Source organism: Phyllobates terribilis, unplaced genomic scaffold (assembly GCF_046119375.1).
Source record: "Phyllobates terribilis strain yellow unplaced genomic scaffold, ASM4611937v1 Scaffold_472__1_contigs__length_1415193, whole genome shotgun sequence".
NCBI classification, from domain to species: domain Eukaryota; kingdom Metazoa; phylum Chordata; class Amphibia; order Anura; family Dendrobatidae; genus Phyllobates; species Phyllobates terribilis.
This window is the reverse complement of record NW_027363232.1, coordinates 189,119-206,740: the sequence shown is the minus strand read 5'-3', so window position 1 is coordinate 206,740 and position 17,622 is coordinate 189,119. Positions and strand designations below refer to the sequence as shown.

Here is a 17,622-nt window from a genome sequence, read left to right as displayed (position 1 = left end):
AGGAATGCTACACCCTCCCTCAACATTTGTGATCGGTAAGAGCAGAGGCTACTTATTTTACCCTGGAATGCCGGTATGTTGCAGGAACTGTGGACAAATGGGTCATACCCAAACGTCCTGCACGGGCAGGAAAGTAGACCGCTGCAATAATTGCAGCTGTTACGGACATTTAATGAAGGACTGTCCCGCTGGGAGGAAATGCAATCTTTGTGGTGAGGCGGGGCACATGTTCCGAGGATGCCCCAACAGGACCAGGACCAGGACCTACGCAGAAGCTGCATCTTCTGCAGCTGAGCCGATGCGCCCGCCGGTCTTCACTGGCGGGCCGGCGTCGGAGGGCGGTTCGAAGGGCGAGAAGGCTGGGATGGAGCAGGGAGCCGGAGGCCCCTCTGGGGCGGCCCCTGCATCGAAGTCCCTTAACGATGGGCGGACCTCGCATGGACCGGAGCGGAGGGGTCCTCCTTCTGGGAGGGTATCCTCCGTGTCGATGGTTCCCGATACCGATCCTGTTGGGCTGGAGGGTGGTGCCCCTGTGCGGTTGGCTACAGGGGACCACGCAGCGATGGCCTCAGGATCTTCCAGGGCGATTAGCCAGCCAGATGAGGGGGCTTTGCTTCTAGGTGGCGAACATCAGGGAATCTGTGTTGGTGATCTTATCCTGATGGACCAGTCTCTCCCCCTGGAGGAGGTGGAGGAAGAGGAGGACTGCACCAGTGACCTGGTGGAGTCTGCCCCGAAAAAGAGACGGAATGTCGAAGCCCCAGCGTCTCCTGGAATGTGGCTGGGAACCGTGACCTACGAGGGGGCAACCGCCGGCTCACAGAATATCAGTCGTTTGGGTCCTCTAGCCCGGATGTCCTGGAGCAATTTGACATACAGGGCTTTGAGTCAGGTGTCCTCATGGAAGATCCACCACCCTGACCTATGAATGCCCACATTAAGACTTGTCTCACTGAATGTGAGGTCATTAAAGAGCCCAGTTCGTAGGGCTGCTCTATTTAAGTACTTAGAAACCACTGACTTTGACATATGTTTATTACAGGAATGCAGGATACAACATGCACTAAATTATAATGACATCAAGACAGATTGGAGACTGGGGCCCTCCATCTGGTCTGGCTCCAATGACAACAAGTCAGCGGGGGTGGGCTTCCTCTGTCGTGGGAGAAATATTACTATAAATACTGTCACAGAAATAGTACCAGGCAGAGTGGTTTTAGTGCATTTTAAATGTAATGGTTTTACCCTACGTGTAATGAATGTTTATGCTTCCCCTGATAAGCAAGAGAGAATTAATTTATTTGGGATATTGCCATTGTACTGTACTGGGTCATCTCCCCTGATCGTAGGGGGTGATTTTAATTGTCTTTGTGCTAGTGAACAACGAGCGGGGGGTGACCCTTTACGCAAATTGGATAAGTCATGTCATCTATTGAAAGATTTTATAACTGATTTTAAATTATGCGATGCGTGGAGGTCACTTCTGCCGACGGACCCTGGTTATACGTGGTCCGGAAGAGGGGTGTCTTCCAGGATCGATTTTATTTTCCTATCAGATGATTTTAACCCTGTAAAATGTGTTTTAACATCAAATATATTTTCTGACCATAAGGGCTTGGAGGTGCATCTAGAATACCGGGATGAACAGAGGGTCAACAGGGGCCTCTGGCGTCTAAGTACTTACCTGCTGGAGGACCCTCTGATTCGACAAGACTTTGGTAAAGCCTATCAAGCCTGGCGGCGACAAAAACCTTCTGATGCCCCTATGGTAACCTGGTGGGAAAATTTGAAAAAAAAAGTCAGAATGTTTTTTATAAAAGCAGGGAGACGTAAAGCTAGAGAGAAAAAAAGATGTTTTAGTGATCTTAACACCAAACTGCAAACACTTTTTAAATTCAAAGAGCTAGGGGTGGAGGTGGGAGATGATATTGCTAGCCTAAAAACTGAAATCCAGAACTGCATAGACACAAAGGGGAAAGAGATTATTTTTAACTCTAGAGTGCAGCACTTGGAGGAGGGGGAGAAGTGCTCTCGCTTCTTCTTCAAAAAAGTCATGGATAAAAGAGAAGTGATCACAAATCTAGAGGGTGAAACATCTATGCAGGGAATGTTGAATGCTACTTTTAACTTTTATAAGCATCTTTTTAGTAAAAAGTGTATAGATGAGTCCTTTTTATCTGATGCTCTTAATGATCTCGATTTTAAGTTAAATTTTACAGACCAGGAGTTTTTAGAACGCGATATTGTTTTAGAGGAATTATTTTATGTTTTTAAAAGTTTCTCTAAGGGTAAAGCACCTGGGTGTGACGGACTACCTGTAGAATTTTACCTTACTTTTTGGGACATTTTAAAAGAGGACCTTTTTATGCTTTTTAAAGAAGTTTTTATTTCTGAACAGTTGCCATTTTCGTGGAGGAGAGGAGTGGTGTCTTTGATATATAAAAAAGGTGACCGCAGTGCTCTAGTGAATTGGAGACCCATAACTCTCCTAAATGTTGATTACAAGGTACTTGCTAAGGTGGTTGCTGACCGGCTCAGGAGTGTCATTGCCAAACTGATCCGGCCTGAGCAGGTATGTAGTGTACCAGGCAGAAGTATTTCAGAGGTTTTAAACGTATTAAGGGATGGAATTTGGTATTCCAGAGACCGGGGTCAAAATGTAGCTCTTTTAGCCCTAGATTTTGAAAAAGCTTTCGATAGAGTCTCTCATAGATTTCTTTTTAGAGTTTTAAAAAGAATGGGTATCCCTAATATGCTTTTAAATTGTATTAAGATTTTATATAAAAATTGTTTTAGTCAAATTTCTCTTAATGGCTTTTTAACAGATGGAGTTCCCCGTGAGTCCGGAGTGAAGCAGGGATGCCCCTTGTCGCCCATCCTGTTCATCTGCGCCATGGAGCCCCTGCTGAGCGCAATAAGAAAAGACAAAGTGATTAGAGGGGTTCCTGTTCCTGGCGGAGGTGGCAGTGATGTGAGAGTCTTTGGCTACATGGATGACGTGACGGTTGTGTGCGTGAACCCTGCTTCCCTCCGGAGGGCGGTGTTGCGCATTGATTTTTTTTCCCAGGCATCCGGTTTGAAACTTAATTTAAATAAATCTGAATGTCTGACTTTGGGATCCTGGGACACCGCCCAACTCCCGCAGCTCACTATAAAACGAGACAATGTAAAAATTCTTGGAGTTGTTTTTAACGAGGAGAATGTGGGAACTCAAAGCTGGGAGAATGTCATAGAAAAAATGTCAAAGAAAATATCATTTTGGGGTTTGAGGTCCCTAACAATGGAGGGGAAAATTTTAATTATAAAATCAGTGTTGTTACCCCTCATACTGTATATAGCTATGGTGTACCCCCCCTCTGATGTTTTAATTAAAAAAATGACTAGGATGATCTTTATGTTTTTATGGAACTCCAAAATGGAAAAATTAAGGCGAGAAATAATGAGGAAGAATAAAATGAACGGCGGAAGGGATGTCCCCGACTTACATATTTATTTGTATTTAAATTATTTCTGCTTTTGTTTCAAACATTTTAATGGTAATAGTGCGCTAAGTTATTTTTTAAAATATACTTGTGGGATGATTTTTAAAAGATGGTTTAAGTTGTCGTTGAATTCCCCTGTTTTACTATGCCCCCCCAAACACCAAGCAATCTTAGAAAAGACTGTTCGATTTTATAGCCTTGGTGATTTTAATATGGACATTTTTAAAGACCGCAAGAAGCTTTTATCTTTTCTGAGGAGGAATGAAGATGTGACCCCCATAGTAAATTTCTCAGAAGAGAGGTCGAAGCAAGTTTGGAAGAATGTCTTCGGGAAATTCTTAGCAAATGGACATAAGGATATCGCATGGATGGTGGTCCACCAGTGCCTCCCCACCAGAGAGTTTCAACACAGGAGAGGCCTGGTGGCCAGAGCCAAATGCCCCAGAGACTCATGTGTTAATGACGAAACCACCTTGCACCTTATGTGGAATTGCCCATTTGCACAGGAACTTTGGCACAAAGTTGGGATTCTTTTAAAATGGACTTGCGGTTTAAGAGATTTTAACCATGAATATGTTTTATATGGCCTTTTTAAATGTCCGACCCCTCAACAGTATTGTATATGTTGGTGTATGATTAACTGTTTTAAAGACGCCCTTTGGAAGGCACGCAATATTTTACTTTTTAAACGTGATGCTATTTCTGTGAAGGATTGTCTTAAAATTGCTTTTAGTCAGATGTATATTTATTACTTGAGGGATGTCAAATGTATTGGGAGAAGGGATGCCAATCGTATATGGGGTTTTTATGGGTGGAATTCTGTGTTTTAATAATGTACTGTTTGTGTTGTTGTTTTTGATTGTAAACCATCTTTTAGGCACTTAATAAAATATGTTGAAACCTGATCTGTTCTTATCAGTTTAATATCTGATACGTCCCCTATCTGGGGACCATATATTAAATGGATTTTTAGAACAGGGAGATGGAAAAAGAGCTTGCTCTGTCCACTCCACGCATTGACCTGGTATTGCAGTATCTCCAGGACCGGTGCACCCCTTCTTTAATGCAGTTTCTAAAATCAGAAAGTATTGAATTCAATGTTTTTTGTTCATTTTGCTTGTTTGTCGGATTTTGGGATGGACTCTTTGGCTTTGCTTTTCTTCTCCTCATTGGATTTTTCATGTTCAAAGTTGCAGAAGCCAGATGACAAGCTCATTTTGGTTCAACTTCAGCAACTGTGCATTGCATTGCCATGTAATGTAACGCAATGCTATCTTTCTAGCTCTCCCTCTTTACTTCCTTTTGGATAAACAGACATATTAGGCAAGCATTTTGGAGCTTTCACCTAAATAACTACAGGTGGTGAGATAAGCTGCACAATATAATTGACCTTTCAGTATATTGTTGCACACACACCATCTATTTAGCAAATGCCCTTGTTATCAACAGCAGCCTTTTAAACTCACCTGAGCTAACAGGTATGTGCGCTGGTTACTCTGCTGCGCTTAAAATTTCTTTTTTGGTTTGCTACAATGCCTTTTCTGAAACGTTGTCTCCCTCTGCTGGAACACTGACTTCTTTCAATTAATGCCTGCAGACTATAAAAGAGAACCCAACCCAAAAAGTTTGGTTGATTAGTCTGTGGCATTCTGTTAAACTGTTGCTTATGGCGGTCTCTTTGAGCTTCTCAGCGACATTCAGCCAGCCAGGTATCCTGCCTGCAGTAGATGGAATGTGGCAATGGAACGCTGGCTGCGCGTGTCATAATAGGCTCTGAGCCTTTATATACCTGCGCACAGCAGCAGCCACCTTCAGTCTGCTGCTGGACAGCCAGCAGCAGCAGGAGAGGTAAGTAATCAGCAGCCCTCCTGCTAAGGGTAGACAGCTGCTCGTTCCACCCCACCCCCCGCCTTAATTGGTTCTCCTCCCTTCCAACGGTGTTGAGGCGGGTGGGAACAGCAGGGGGTGAGGGTGCTGTGTTTAAAGAGGTGGAGTTATGCAGATCTAAAACGCGTGGATTGCAGCAGCAGCAAGCCGAAAAGTGCAGGCATGTAAGGGATCTAGAGGTTGACAACATGTCTTCTTAACGGGAGTCCAGGAGCTCATCTCCACAAATGGACTCTTCAGGATCCTTGGGTGGCTCCGTAGTTCGAAACCAATTCTGGTTATCGCTTCTCGGCCTTTTGGCTAAGATCAAGTGTAGTATCTGTTCTTATCAGTTTAATATCTGATACGTCCCCTATCTGGGGACCATATATTAAATGGATTTTTAGAACAGGTAGATGGAAAAAGAGCTTGCTCTGTCCACTCCACGCATTGACCTGGTATTGCAGTATCTCCAGGACCGGTGCACCCCTTCTTTAATGCAGTTTCTAAAATCAGAAAGTATTGAATTCAATGTTTTTTGTTCATTTTGCTTGTTTGTCGGATTTTGGGATGGACTCTTTGGCTTTGCTTTTCTTCTCCTCATTGGATTTTTCATGTTCAAAGTTGCAGAAGCCAGATGACAAGCTCATTTTGGTTCAACTTCAGCAACTGTGCATTGCATTGCCATGTAATGTAACGCAATGCTATCTTTCTAGCTCTCCCTCTTTACTTCCTTTTGGATAAACAGACATATTAGGCAAGCATTTTGGAGCTTTCACCTAAATAACTACAGGTGGTGAGATAAGCTGCACAATATAATTGACCTTTCAGTATATTGTTGCACACACACCATCTATTTAGCAAATGCCCTTGTTATCAACAGCAGCCTTTTAAACTCACCTGAGCTAACAGGTATGTGCGCTGGTTACTCTGCTGCGCTTAAAATTTCTTTTTTGGTTTGCTACAATGCCTTTTCTGAAACGTTGTCTCCCTCTGCTGGAACACTGACTTCTTTCAATTAATGCCTGCAGACTATAAAAGAGAACCCAACCCAAAAAGTTTGGTTGATTAGTCTGTGGCATTCTGTTAAACTGTTGCTTATGGCGGTCTCTGTGAGCTTCACAGCGACATTCAGCCAGCCAGGTATCCTGCCTGCAGTAGATGGAATGTGGCAATGGAACGCTGGCTGCGCGTGTCATAATAGGCTCTGAGCCTTTATATACCTGCGCACAGCAGCAGCCACCTTCAGTCTGCTGCTGGACAGCCAGCAGCAGCAGGAGAGGTAAGTAATCAGCAGCCCTCCTGCTAAGGGTAGACAGCTGCTCGTTCCACCCCACCCCCCGCCTTAATTGGTTCTCCTCCCTTCCAACGGTGTTGAGGCGGGTGGGAACAGCAGGGGGTGAGGGTGCTGTGTTTAAAGAGGTGGAGTTATGCAGATCTAAAACGCGTGGATTGCAGCAGCAGCAAGCCGAAAAGTGCAGGCATGTAAGGGATCTAGAGGTTGACAACATGTCTTCTTAACGGGAGTCCAGGAGCTCATCTCCACAAATGGACTCTTCAGGATCCTTGGGTGGCTCCGTAGTTCGAAACCAATTCTGGTTATCGCTTCTCGGCCTTTTGGCTAAGATCAAGTGTAGTATCTGTTCTTATCAGTTTAATATCTGATACGTCCCCTATCTGGGGACCATATATTAAATGGATTTTTAGAACAGGGAGATGGAAAAAGAGCTTGCTCTGTCCACTCCACGCATTGACCTGGTATTGCAGTATCTCCAGGACCGGTGCACCCCTTCTTTAATGCAGTTTCTAAAATCAGAAAGTATTGAATTCAATGTTTTTTGTTCATTTTGCTTGTTTGTCGGATTTTGGGATGGACTCTTTGGCTTTGCTTTTCTTCTCCTCATTGGATTTTTCATGTTCAAAGTTGCAGAAGCCAGATGACAAGCTCATTTTGGTTCAACTTCAGCAACTGTGCATTGCATTGCCATGTAATGTAACGCAATGCTATCTTTCTAGCTCTCCCTCTTTACTTCCTTTTGGATAAACAGACATATTAGGCAAGCATTTTGGAGCTTTCACCTAAATAACTACAGGTGGTGAGATAAGCTGCACAATATAATTGACCTTTCAGTATATTGTTGCACACACACCATCTATTTAGCAAATGCCCTTGTTATCAACAGCAGCCTTTTAAACTCACCTGAGCTAACAGGTATGTGCGCTGGTTACTCTGCTGCGCTTAAAATTTCTTTTTTGGTTTGCTACAATGCCTTTTCTGAAACGTTGTCTCCCTCTGCTGGAACACTGACTTCTTTCAATTAATGCCTGCAGACTATAAAAGAGAACCCAACCCAAAAAGTTTGGTTGATTAGTCTGTGGCATTCTGTTAAACTGTTGCTTATGGCGGTCTCTGTGAGCTTCTCAGCGACATTCAGCCAGCCAGGTATCCTGCCTGCAGTAGATGGAATGTGGCAATGGAACGCTGGCTGCGCGTGTCATAATAGGCTCTGAGCCTTTATATACCTGCGCACAGCAGCAGCCACCTTCAGTCTGCTGCTGGACAGCCAGCATCAGCAGGAGAGGTAAGTAATCAGCAGCCCTCCTGCTAAGGGTAGACAGCTGCTCGTTCCACCCCACCCCCCGCCTTAATTGGTTCTCCTCCCTTCCAACGGTGTTGAGGCGGGTGGGAACAGCAGGGGGTGAGGGTGCTGTGTTTAAAGAGGTGGAGTTATGCAGATCTAAAACGCGTGGATTGCAGCAGCAGCAAGCCGAAAAGTGCAGGCATGTAAGGGATCTAGAGGTTGACAACATGTCTTCTTAACGGGAGTCCAGGAGCTCATCTCCACAAATGGACTCTTCAGGATCCTTGGGTGGCTCTGTAGTTCGAAACCAATTCTGGTTATCGCTTCTCGGCCTTTTGGCTAAGACCAAGTGTCTTGTCTGGGGTCCTTGAGTGTTTTCCCTTGGCCTTCCGTCATCGCCATCTTGATGGCTTAAGCCGGTTGCTGCTTTAGGGGGAGAACGAGGAGGAACGAGAGAGTGATCATAATGGGCGTGAAGATACGCTATGCTGGGACCGATGACAATCGGGTTCGCAATGCATTCCGCATTGAAGTTGATGCTGCTGTGAGAGAGCGTTTCAATCTGTCGTATATGGTGCACGAGGTGATCTTCAAAATCCTGGAAGTGACAAGAGAAAACATCGTCTGCCTGCAGGAATCCCGGAAAGAAGGACGGTATGTCTTGGTGCTGCAATCTATGGCGGCTTGCCGGAACCTGTATAAGAAGTTGAGGGAGCAGGATAAGAATCCAACCTTGCATGGTTTGACTTTTACAGTCTTGTACTCCAAAGGTGATGTTCCCCTAGTCATATTTATGTATAATCCCTTTGTGCACGAACATGACATTGCGACTTTTCTTAAGAGGCATTGTGACTTTGTGAGCAACAGTCACAAAATCATGAACGAGGAGAACTTATGGACTGGCAAATACAGATATTTTGTCAGATTTGGGGAAAGTTCTTCGGAGCCTGGAGGTGTTCATTACCCTCCCCAAAGTTTCTCTATCGGGAGAGATAGGGGTATTCTCTTCTTTCCTGAGGCCCCAGTTTTTTGCAGGAAATGTAAGAAGTACGGACACTTACAAGAGGTTTGTACTGCTGTGCCTGTTTGCTCCAAGTGCAACCAAAGTGGGCATGTTGCTAAGGACTGTACCAATCCAATTGTTTGCAATGCTTGTGGTATGGAGGGGCATGCCTTTAAGGATTGTACTCGTCGTGCGAACGAGGGCAAGGCAAGGGCATACTCTGAGGTGGTATCGAACTCTCCGAGGCCTAAGAGTGTGGCACCTGAGGCCGCAGTTTCTTCCAGGGTGAAGGTAGTGGAACAGCGTGTGGAGACTGCTCCAGTGAGGGCGTCTGCTGACCTACTGGTGGAGCCCGGGAGAGTGGAAGAGGTTCTGGCAGCTGAGATGGACATTTCTTCCTATCAGGGGGGTTTCATTGACTCCTTTTGTGAAGAACGTGAGGGAGCCTTGGAAATCCCAGGGGACCCGGCTCTCAGTTGGAGCAGTGAAAGTATGGATGAAGAGGGAGCTGGAGGTCAAGGAGACTTCACTGAGACTGGGGTGAGGTCTTCTGAGGAACCGGACCGCGCTAAGAATAAAAGGGCCCGGTTGTCTGAACCATCAAGTAGCCAATGCGTGGCAAGTCCGGTGAGTGAGCGGGATTACCCAGTGGTTTCTCTTTCTCCTGCGTCAACGGCTTACCTGGAGGAGAATTTGGAGTCCACTATCTTTCAGCTAAGTGGGAGTTCGCCGGATGACAAAGGATAAGGAAGGCATGTTTTTTTGCTGAGACTGGTGTTTCTGGTTTTTGAGCCAAAGAATGGTCTCTAAACCAAATTGGGACATTGCGTCCCTTAATGTAAGACTTTTAAAGTCTAGAGTTAGAAGATCTGTGATTCTGGACTTCTTACATAACCATTCTTTTGATATTATGTGTCTACAGGAGTGTGGTATAGAAGAACCCCTGGAAGACGCTGATTGGCCATATGGCCAGCATATCTGGTCTGGCTCTAGTGGGAATAAAAATGATGGAGTTGGGATAGTATTAAATAATAGAAATTTTGTTTTTGAATATTATAAGGTAATAGAGGTGGGTCGTTGCATCTCTGCAGTTGTGTGTGGGAGGGGGTGGAAAGTTAAAATTATAAATATTTATGGTCCTACAAAAAAAGAAGACAGGTTAAGTTTATTAGATAAATTATGTTTAGAATTACCTGGTAGGATCCCTGTGATAGTAACAGGTGATTTTAACTGTGTAACTGAGGGGAAAGTTGATGCCTCAGGAAAAAAATTGGCAAACATTATTTCTGATTTTTTCTTTTTTGATGCTGCTGAGGTTTATTTGGGGAAGCCACCACCACCAACCTATAAAGCTGACAGGGGTGGGATAACATCTAGGATTGATAGGATGTTTTTTTCTAAAAATATAATATGTGATGGTTTTTCTCAATTTTCAGTTCCTTTTTCGGACCATGTGTGCCTGAAAGGTGAGTTTAGAGGGGATTTAAGGCGGGTGCATGGGAGAGGTGTGTGGAAATTGAATGTGAGTTTGCTTGAGGATGAGAGAATTGTGAATGATTTTAAGAAAAAATATAGTTGGTGTAAATCTCAAAAGAGTAAGTTTGAAAGTGTGTTGGTGTGGTGGGATTGGATGAAGTATGAAGTGCAAAAGTTTTTTCGTCGATGGGGCTATAAAAAGGCTGCCATGGTTAGGAGTCAATATAAAGATTTAATGATGAGGGTGGAATGGCTGGAGAAAATGAGGATGTGTGGTGTGGATGTGGATGATTTGTTAAGAAGTGCGAGAGAGGATTTGAAGAGGACTTTGGAGAGGAAGGGAAGGGAAATAATTTTTAGGTCAAAGGTGGTCCATCTTGATAAAGATGAAAAGTGTTCAAGATATTTCTTTAAAAAAATAAATGGTAAGAAGGAGGGTATGGAGGAGATTTTTGATGTGGATGGTGTTTGTGTGAGTGGGGAGGATGTAATGAAGGAAGTGGTCACGTTTTATGCTGAGTTGTTTGGCAGGAAGTGGGTGGATGAGAGTTTGAAAGAAGAAGTGCTTAAGACTTTGGATTGTAAGGTGGATAAGGATGGATGTTCTGGTCTATGTGAGGCAGTGATTGAGGAGGAAGTTAAGAAAGCGGTGTTTGGTGCAAGGAAAAATGTGACGCCTGGGAAGGATGGTTTGCCTGTGGAGCTATATGTTATGATGTGGGAAGTGATGGGTATGGATTTAGTGGAAGTGTGTCAGTTTATGTGGGAGAATGGGATGCTTGCGAGTTCAATGAAGGAGGGAGTGGTGGTCTTAATCCATAAGAAAGGGGATAAAAGGTGTTTGAGTAATTGGAGGCCAATTACGCTTCTGAACGCCGATTACAAGGTATTCAGTAAAATTTTGGCGTGTCGGATGCGTGTGGTTGTAGCTGATGTGATTGGTAAAGATCAAGTGTGTGCAGTGCCTGGTAGATGTATGACGGATAATCTGTGTCTTTTAAGAGATGTGTTGTGGGATTGTAAAGTAAGAAAGCAGAAGTGTATGGTGATGGCTGTTGACTTTGAAAAGGCGTTTGATCGCGTGTCTCATGTGTTTCTATTTGAGGTTTTGCGTAGAATGGGTTTTCCGGAGAAATTTGTGCGTGCCGTGAGAGGATTGTATGGGGAGGTGGTGAGTGAATTTCTGGTGAATGGGTTTTTGAGTGAGAAAGTGTGTATTAGGTCTGGTGTGAGGCAAGGTTGTCCCATGTCACCGGTATTATTTGTGTGTGTGATTGAGCCACTGCTGTGTATGATTCGGAAAGAGAAAGTGGTGCGTGGTTTGTTAGTGCCAGGGAGTGGTGGAATGACTGTGAAAGTCTTAGGATATATGGATGATGTAGTAGTGGTGAGTGAGAGTGTGGCCTCTATGGAGAGAGTAAAATTGTTGTTGAATTTTTTTTGTGGCGCGTCAGCGTTTCGTGTGAATTGGAACAAATGCATGTTTAAATGTTTTGGTGACAATAGGATTAAGATGGATGGTGTGGCTGGTGTGGATGGTGCAATTAAAGTGTTGGGAGTTTTTTTTAATGATGATTTGAAAGGTTATGAGAGTTGGGATGAATGTGGTGAGCGGATTGTGCGGAAGATGAATTTTTGGAAGTTACGTTCTTTGTCTTTGGTAGGGAAGGTTCTTATTATTAAGGCTGTTATTCTCCCTATTTTGCTTTATGTTTCTTGTATTTTTCCAGTGCCCTATAGGAAAATTAAAAAAGTGGAGAAACTAATTTTTGTGTTTTTTTGGGGCAGTAGGATGGAAAGACTTAAGAGAGAGATTTTGTTTAAGCAATATTTGTATGGGGGACTGAAGTTTCCGAATATTGAAGTGTTTCTAACATTGCATTTTATTAAGACTACGGTCATTTTGATTGGGAAGAATAATAAAGGGGCATTTATGTGTAAGTATTTGGCTGGATGGATGCTGTATGGTCTGAATTGGGTGAAGCGTGATAAGAATGTGCCTGTTGCTTTTAAGTGTCCTGAGTGGTATGGTTTGATTGAGAAGTTTGTGAGGAAGAATGATTTGTTAGCAGTTGCAATGAAAGACTTTATGTTGGTTAAGAAGGTGGTGGGGAAGATGTGTGTGAATGAGTGTGAGAGTAATGTGGTGGGATTGCGTTCTATGGAAGTTGCGCGGGTATGGAAGAAGTTAAGCATTCAAGGTGTGTCGAATAGACAGCGAGATATAGTATGGATGGGCCTTCATAATATTTTGCCAGTGAGGGATTTTCAGAAGAAAAGAGATCTCATAAGATCTGCAGTATGTCCAAGGGATGGTTGTGGAGCGAATGAGACGGTGAGGCACCTTATGTGGGATTGTAATTTTGCGTATGATGTGTGGAAAGGTGTGGGTGGACTGTGTAAAGGGGTTGCTGGTGTGAAGTTTATTGATTGGAGAGTGGCTATGTTTGGTTTTGGTGCTAGTCGTCGTGGCCTAGAAAGGATGATGTGGTTTATTATGGTGTGTGTGCAGGAGAGCTTGTGGGATGTGAGAAATTTGTGTGTGTTTAAAAGAGTAAATTTAACAGTAAATGATTGTATTAGGTTGATCTTAGCAAGACTATATGTAATCTATTTGTGGGATACAAGAGAAGGTGGTGGTGGTGGAACAGATTCTGAAGGTGTGTGGAAATACCTTAAGTGGCAGGATATGGTTAAATACCGTTGATATTTTTTCTGGAAATGTCTCTGGCATAGGATTACTTGTTTGTATTTTTGTTGAATAATACTTTAATAAAGAAACCACAATGATGTTTATGAAGTGGCAGTATAACTTATGACGAAGTCTGGTTAACTGTTTGCTTATATCTAAACCTGAGTGGTTTTAAAAAAAATAAAAAAAAATCTGTTCTTATCAGTTTAATATCTGATACGTCCCCTATCTGGGGACCATATATTAAATGGATTTTTAGAACAGGGAGATGGAAAAAGAGCTTGCTCTGTCCACTCCACGCATTGACCTGGTATTGCAGTATCTCCAGGACCGGTGCACCCCTTCTTTAATGCAGTTTCTAAAATCAGAAAGTATTGAATTCAATGTTTTTTGTTCATTTTGCTTGTTTGTTGGATTTTGGGATGGACTCTTTGGCTTTGCTTTTCTTCTCCTCATTGGATTTTTCATGTTCAAAGTTGCAGAAGCCAGATGACAAGCTCATTTTGGTTCAACTTCAGCAACTGTGCATTGCATTGCCATGTAATGTAACGCAATGCTATCTTTCTAGCTCTCCCTCTTTACTTCCTTTTGGATAAACAGACATATTAGGCAAGCATTTTGGAGCTTTCACCTAAATAACTACAGGTGGTGAGATAAGCTGCACAATATAATTGACCTTTCAGTATATTGTTGCACACACACCATCTATTTAGCAAATGCCCTTGTTATCAACAGCAGCCTTTTAAACTCACCTGAGCTAACAGGTATGTGCGCTGGTTACTCTGCTGCGCTTAAAATTTCTTTTTTGGTTTGCTACAATGCCTTTTCTGAAACGTTGTCTCCCTCTGCTGGAACACTGACTTCTTTCAATTAATGCCTGCAGACTATAAAAGAGAACCCAACCCAAAAAGTTTGGTTGATTAGTCTGTGGCATTCTGTTAAACTGTTGCTTATGGCGGTCTCTGTGAGCTTCTCTGCGACATTCAGCCAGCCAGGTATCCTGCCTGCAGTAGATGGAATGTGGCAATGGAACGCTGGCTGCGCGTGTCATAATAGGCTCTGAGCCTTTATATACCTGCGCACAGCAGCAGCCACCTTCAGTCTGCTGCTGGACAGCCAGCAGCAGCAGGAGAGGTAAGTAATCAGCAGCCCTCCTGCTAAGGGTAGACAGCTGCTCGTTCCACCCCACCCCCCGCCTTAATTGGTTCTCCTCCCTTCCAACGGTGTTGAGGCGGGTGGGAACAGCAGGGGGTGAGGGTGCTGTGTTTAAAGAGGTGGAGTTATGCAGATCTAAAACGCGTGGATTGCAGCAGCAGCAAGCCGAAAAGTGCAGGCATGTAAGGGATCTAGAGGTTGACAACATGTCTTCTTAACGGGAGTCCAGGAGCTCATCTCCACAAATGGACTCTTCAGGATCCTTGGGTGGCTCCGTAGTTCGAAACCAATTCTGGTTATCGCTTCTCGGCCTTTTGGCTAAGATCAAGTGTAGTATCTGTTCTTATCAGTTTAATATCTGATACGTCCCCTATCTGGGGACCATATATTAAATGGATTTTTAGAACAGGGAGATGGAAAAAGAGCTTGCTCTGTCCACTCCACGCATTGACCTGGTATTGCAGTATCTCCAGGACCGGTGCACCCCTTCTTTAATGCAGTTTCTAAAATCAGAAAGTATTGAATTCAATGTTTTTTGTTCATTTTGCTTGTTTGTCGGATTTTGGGATGGACTCTTTGGCTTTGCTTTTCTTCTCCTCATTGGATTTTTCATGTTCAAAGTTGCAGAAGCCAGATGACAAGCTCATTTTGGTTCAACTTCAGCAACTGTGCATTGCATTGCCATGTAATGTAACGCAATGCTATCTTTCTAGCTCTCCCTCTTTACTTCCTTTTGGATAAACAGACATATTAGGCAAGCATTTTGGAGCTTTCACCTAAATAACTACAGGTGGTGAGATAAGCTGCACAATATAATTGACCTTTCAGTATATTGTTGCACACACACCATCTATTTAGCAAATGCCCTTGTTATCAACAGCAGCCTTTTAAACTCACCTGAGCTAACAGGTATGTGCGCTGGTTACTCTGCTGCGCTTAAAATTTCTTTTTTGGTTTGCTACAATGCCTTTTCTGAAACGTTGTCTCCCTCTGCTGGAACACTGACTTCTTTCAATTAATGCCTGCAGACTATAAAAGAGAACCCAACCCAAAAAGTTTGGTTGATTAGTCTGTGGCATTCTGTTAAACTGTTGCTTATGGCGGTCTCTGTGAGCTTCTCAGCGACATTCAGCCAGCCAGGTATCCTGCCTGCAGTAGATGGAATGTGGCAATGGAACGCTGGCTGCGCGTGTCATAATAGGCTCTGAGCCTTTATATACCTGCGCACAGCAGCAGCCACCTTCAGTCTGCTGCTGGACAGCCAGCAGCAGCAGGAGAGGTAAGTAATCAGCAGCCCTCCTGCTAAGGGTAGACAGCTGCTCGTTCCACCCCACCCCCCGCCTTAATTGGTTCTCCTCCCTTCCAACGGTGTTGAGGCGGGTGGGAACAGCAGGGGGTGAGGGTGCTGTGTTTAAAGAGGTGGAGTTATGCAGATCTAAAACGCGTGGATTGCAGCAGCAGCAAGCCGAAAAGTGCAGGCATGTAAGGGATCTAGAGGTTGACAACATGTCTTCTTAACGGGAGTCCAGGAGCTCATCTCCACAAATGGACTCTTCAGGATCCTTGGGTGGCTCCGTAGTTCGAAACCAATTCTGGTTATCGCTTCTCGGCCTTTTGGCTAAGATCAAGTGTAGTATCTGTTCTTATCAGTTTAATATCTGATACGTCCCCTATCTAGGGACCATATATTAAATGGATTTTTAGAACAGGGAGATGGAAAAAGAGCTTGCTCTGTCCACTCCACGCATTGACCTGGTATTGCAGTATCTCCAGGACCGGTGCACCCCTTCTTTAATGCAGTTTCTAAAATCAGAAAGTATTGAATTCAATGTTTTTTGTTCATTTTGCTTGTTTGTCGGATTTTGGGATGGACTCTTTGGCTTTGCTTTTCTTCTCCTCATTGGATTTTTCATGTTCAAAGTTGCAGAAGCCAGATGACAAGCTCATTTTGGTTCAACTTCAGCAACTGTGCATTGCATTGCCATGTAATGTAACGCAATGCTATCTTTCTAGCTCTCCCTCTTTACTTCCTTTTGGATAAACAGACATATTAGGCAAGCATTTTGGAGCTTTCACCTAAATAACTACAGGTGGTGAGATAAGCTGCAAAATATAATTGACCTTTCAGTATATTGTTGCACACACACCATCTATTTAGCAAATGCCCTTGTTATCAACAGCATCCTTTTAAACTCACCTGAGCTAACAGGTATGTGCGCTGGTTACTCTGCTGCGCTTAAAATTTCTTTTTTGGTTTGCTACAATGCCTTTTCTGAAACGTTGTCTCCCTCTGCTGGAACACTGACTTCTTTCAATTAATGCCTGCAGACTATAAAAGAGAACCCAACCCAAAAAGTTTGGTTGATTAGTCTGTGGCATTCTGTTAAACTGTTGCTTATGGCGGTCTCTGTGAGCTTCTCAGCGACATTCAGCCAGCCAGGTATCCTGCCTGCAGTAGATGGAATGTGGCAATGGAACGCTGGCTGCGCGTGTCATAATAGGCTCTGAGCCTTTATATACCTGCGCACAGCAGCAGCCACCTTCAGTCTGCTGCTGGACAGCCAGCAGCAGCAGGAGAGGTAAGTAATCAGCAGCCCTCCTGCTAAGGGTAGACAGCTGCTCGTTCCACCCCACCCCCCGCCTTAATTGGTTCTCCTCCCTTCCAACGGTGTTGAGGCGGGTGGGAACAGCAGGGGGTGAGGGTGCTGTGTTTAAAGAGGTGGAGTTATGCAGATCTAAAACGCGTGGATTGCAGCAGCAGCAAGCCGAAAAGTGCAGGCATGTAAGGGATCTAGAGGTTGACAACATGTCTTCTTAACGGGAGTCCAGGAGCTCATCTCCACAAATGGACTCTTCAGGATCCTTGGGTGGCACCGTATTCCGAAACCAATTCTGGTTATCGCTTCTCGGCCTTTTGGCTGCGATCGTATGACTGTACCTTGATTGGTGCGAGTCTCCTGGAGGAATCCGGACCCTTTTGTGGAGGATTTTCTGCTTTTTCCTGTGGTATTCCATACCGACAGAATCCAAGATGTCTATTGTGAAGAACACCATCCGTTTGTCCGTGGATCCATCTGACCAGAACAAGAACAACGTGGTTTTCATTGTCCAAGACATCGTTGAAGGCAAAGCTGGAGCAAGACGTTCTGAGATCTTCAGTGTCAACGAATTTTCACGTCAAGGTAATTATGACGTTACCTTTATGGACCAGGATGTTTGCCTTAATGTCTTTGAATGGCTCCGTGGTCACTCTAGTGACCCCTGCTTGGAAGGAGTTAGATGGGAACCTTTGTTTGGTCTGCAAGAAAAGGAGGTGACTGTGACTGTCTATAACCCTTTTACAGACCCTGAGCTGCTGGAGTGCTT

General features: G+C 44.1%; 5 non-coding genes and 1 pseudogene across 5 annotated transcripts; all 6 read left to right on the top strand.

Annotated features, from left to right (window-relative positions):
- The first annotated feature begins 4,348 nt into the window (after positions 1–4,348).
- On the top strand, positions 4,349–4,540 carry LOC141229417 (U2 spliceosomal RNA). Its single transcript, XR_012296110.1, has one exon. It is a non-coding gene; the product is annotated as a U2 spliceosomal RNA (small nuclear RNA).
- A 1,109-nt stretch (positions 4,541–5,649) lies between these two features.
- LOC141229383 (U2 spliceosomal RNA) lies at positions 5,650–5,840 on the top strand. The gene has a single exon (XR_012296077.1). It is a non-coding gene; the product is annotated as a U2 spliceosomal RNA (small nuclear RNA).
- A 1,109-nt stretch (positions 5,841–6,949) lies between these two features.
- On the top strand, positions 6,950–7,140 carry LOC141229304 (U2 spliceosomal RNA). Its single transcript, XR_012296000.1, has one exon. It is a non-coding gene; the product is annotated as a U2 spliceosomal RNA (small nuclear RNA).
- Positions 7,141–13,265: 6,125 nt separating this feature from the next.
- On the top strand, positions 13,266–13,445 carry LOC141229423 (U2 spliceosomal RNA; annotated as a pseudogene).
- A 1,109-nt stretch (positions 13,446–14,554) lies between these two features.
- On the top strand, positions 14,555–14,745 carry LOC141229303 (U2 spliceosomal RNA). Its single transcript, XR_012295999.1, has one exon. It is a non-coding gene; the product is annotated as a U2 spliceosomal RNA (small nuclear RNA).
- Positions 14,746–15,854: 1,109 nt separating this feature from the next.
- LOC141229382 (U2 spliceosomal RNA) lies at positions 15,855–16,045 on the top strand. The gene has a single exon (XR_012296076.1). It is a non-coding gene; the product is annotated as a U2 spliceosomal RNA (small nuclear RNA).
- The last annotated feature ends 1,577 nt before the right edge of the window (positions 16,046–17,622 follow it).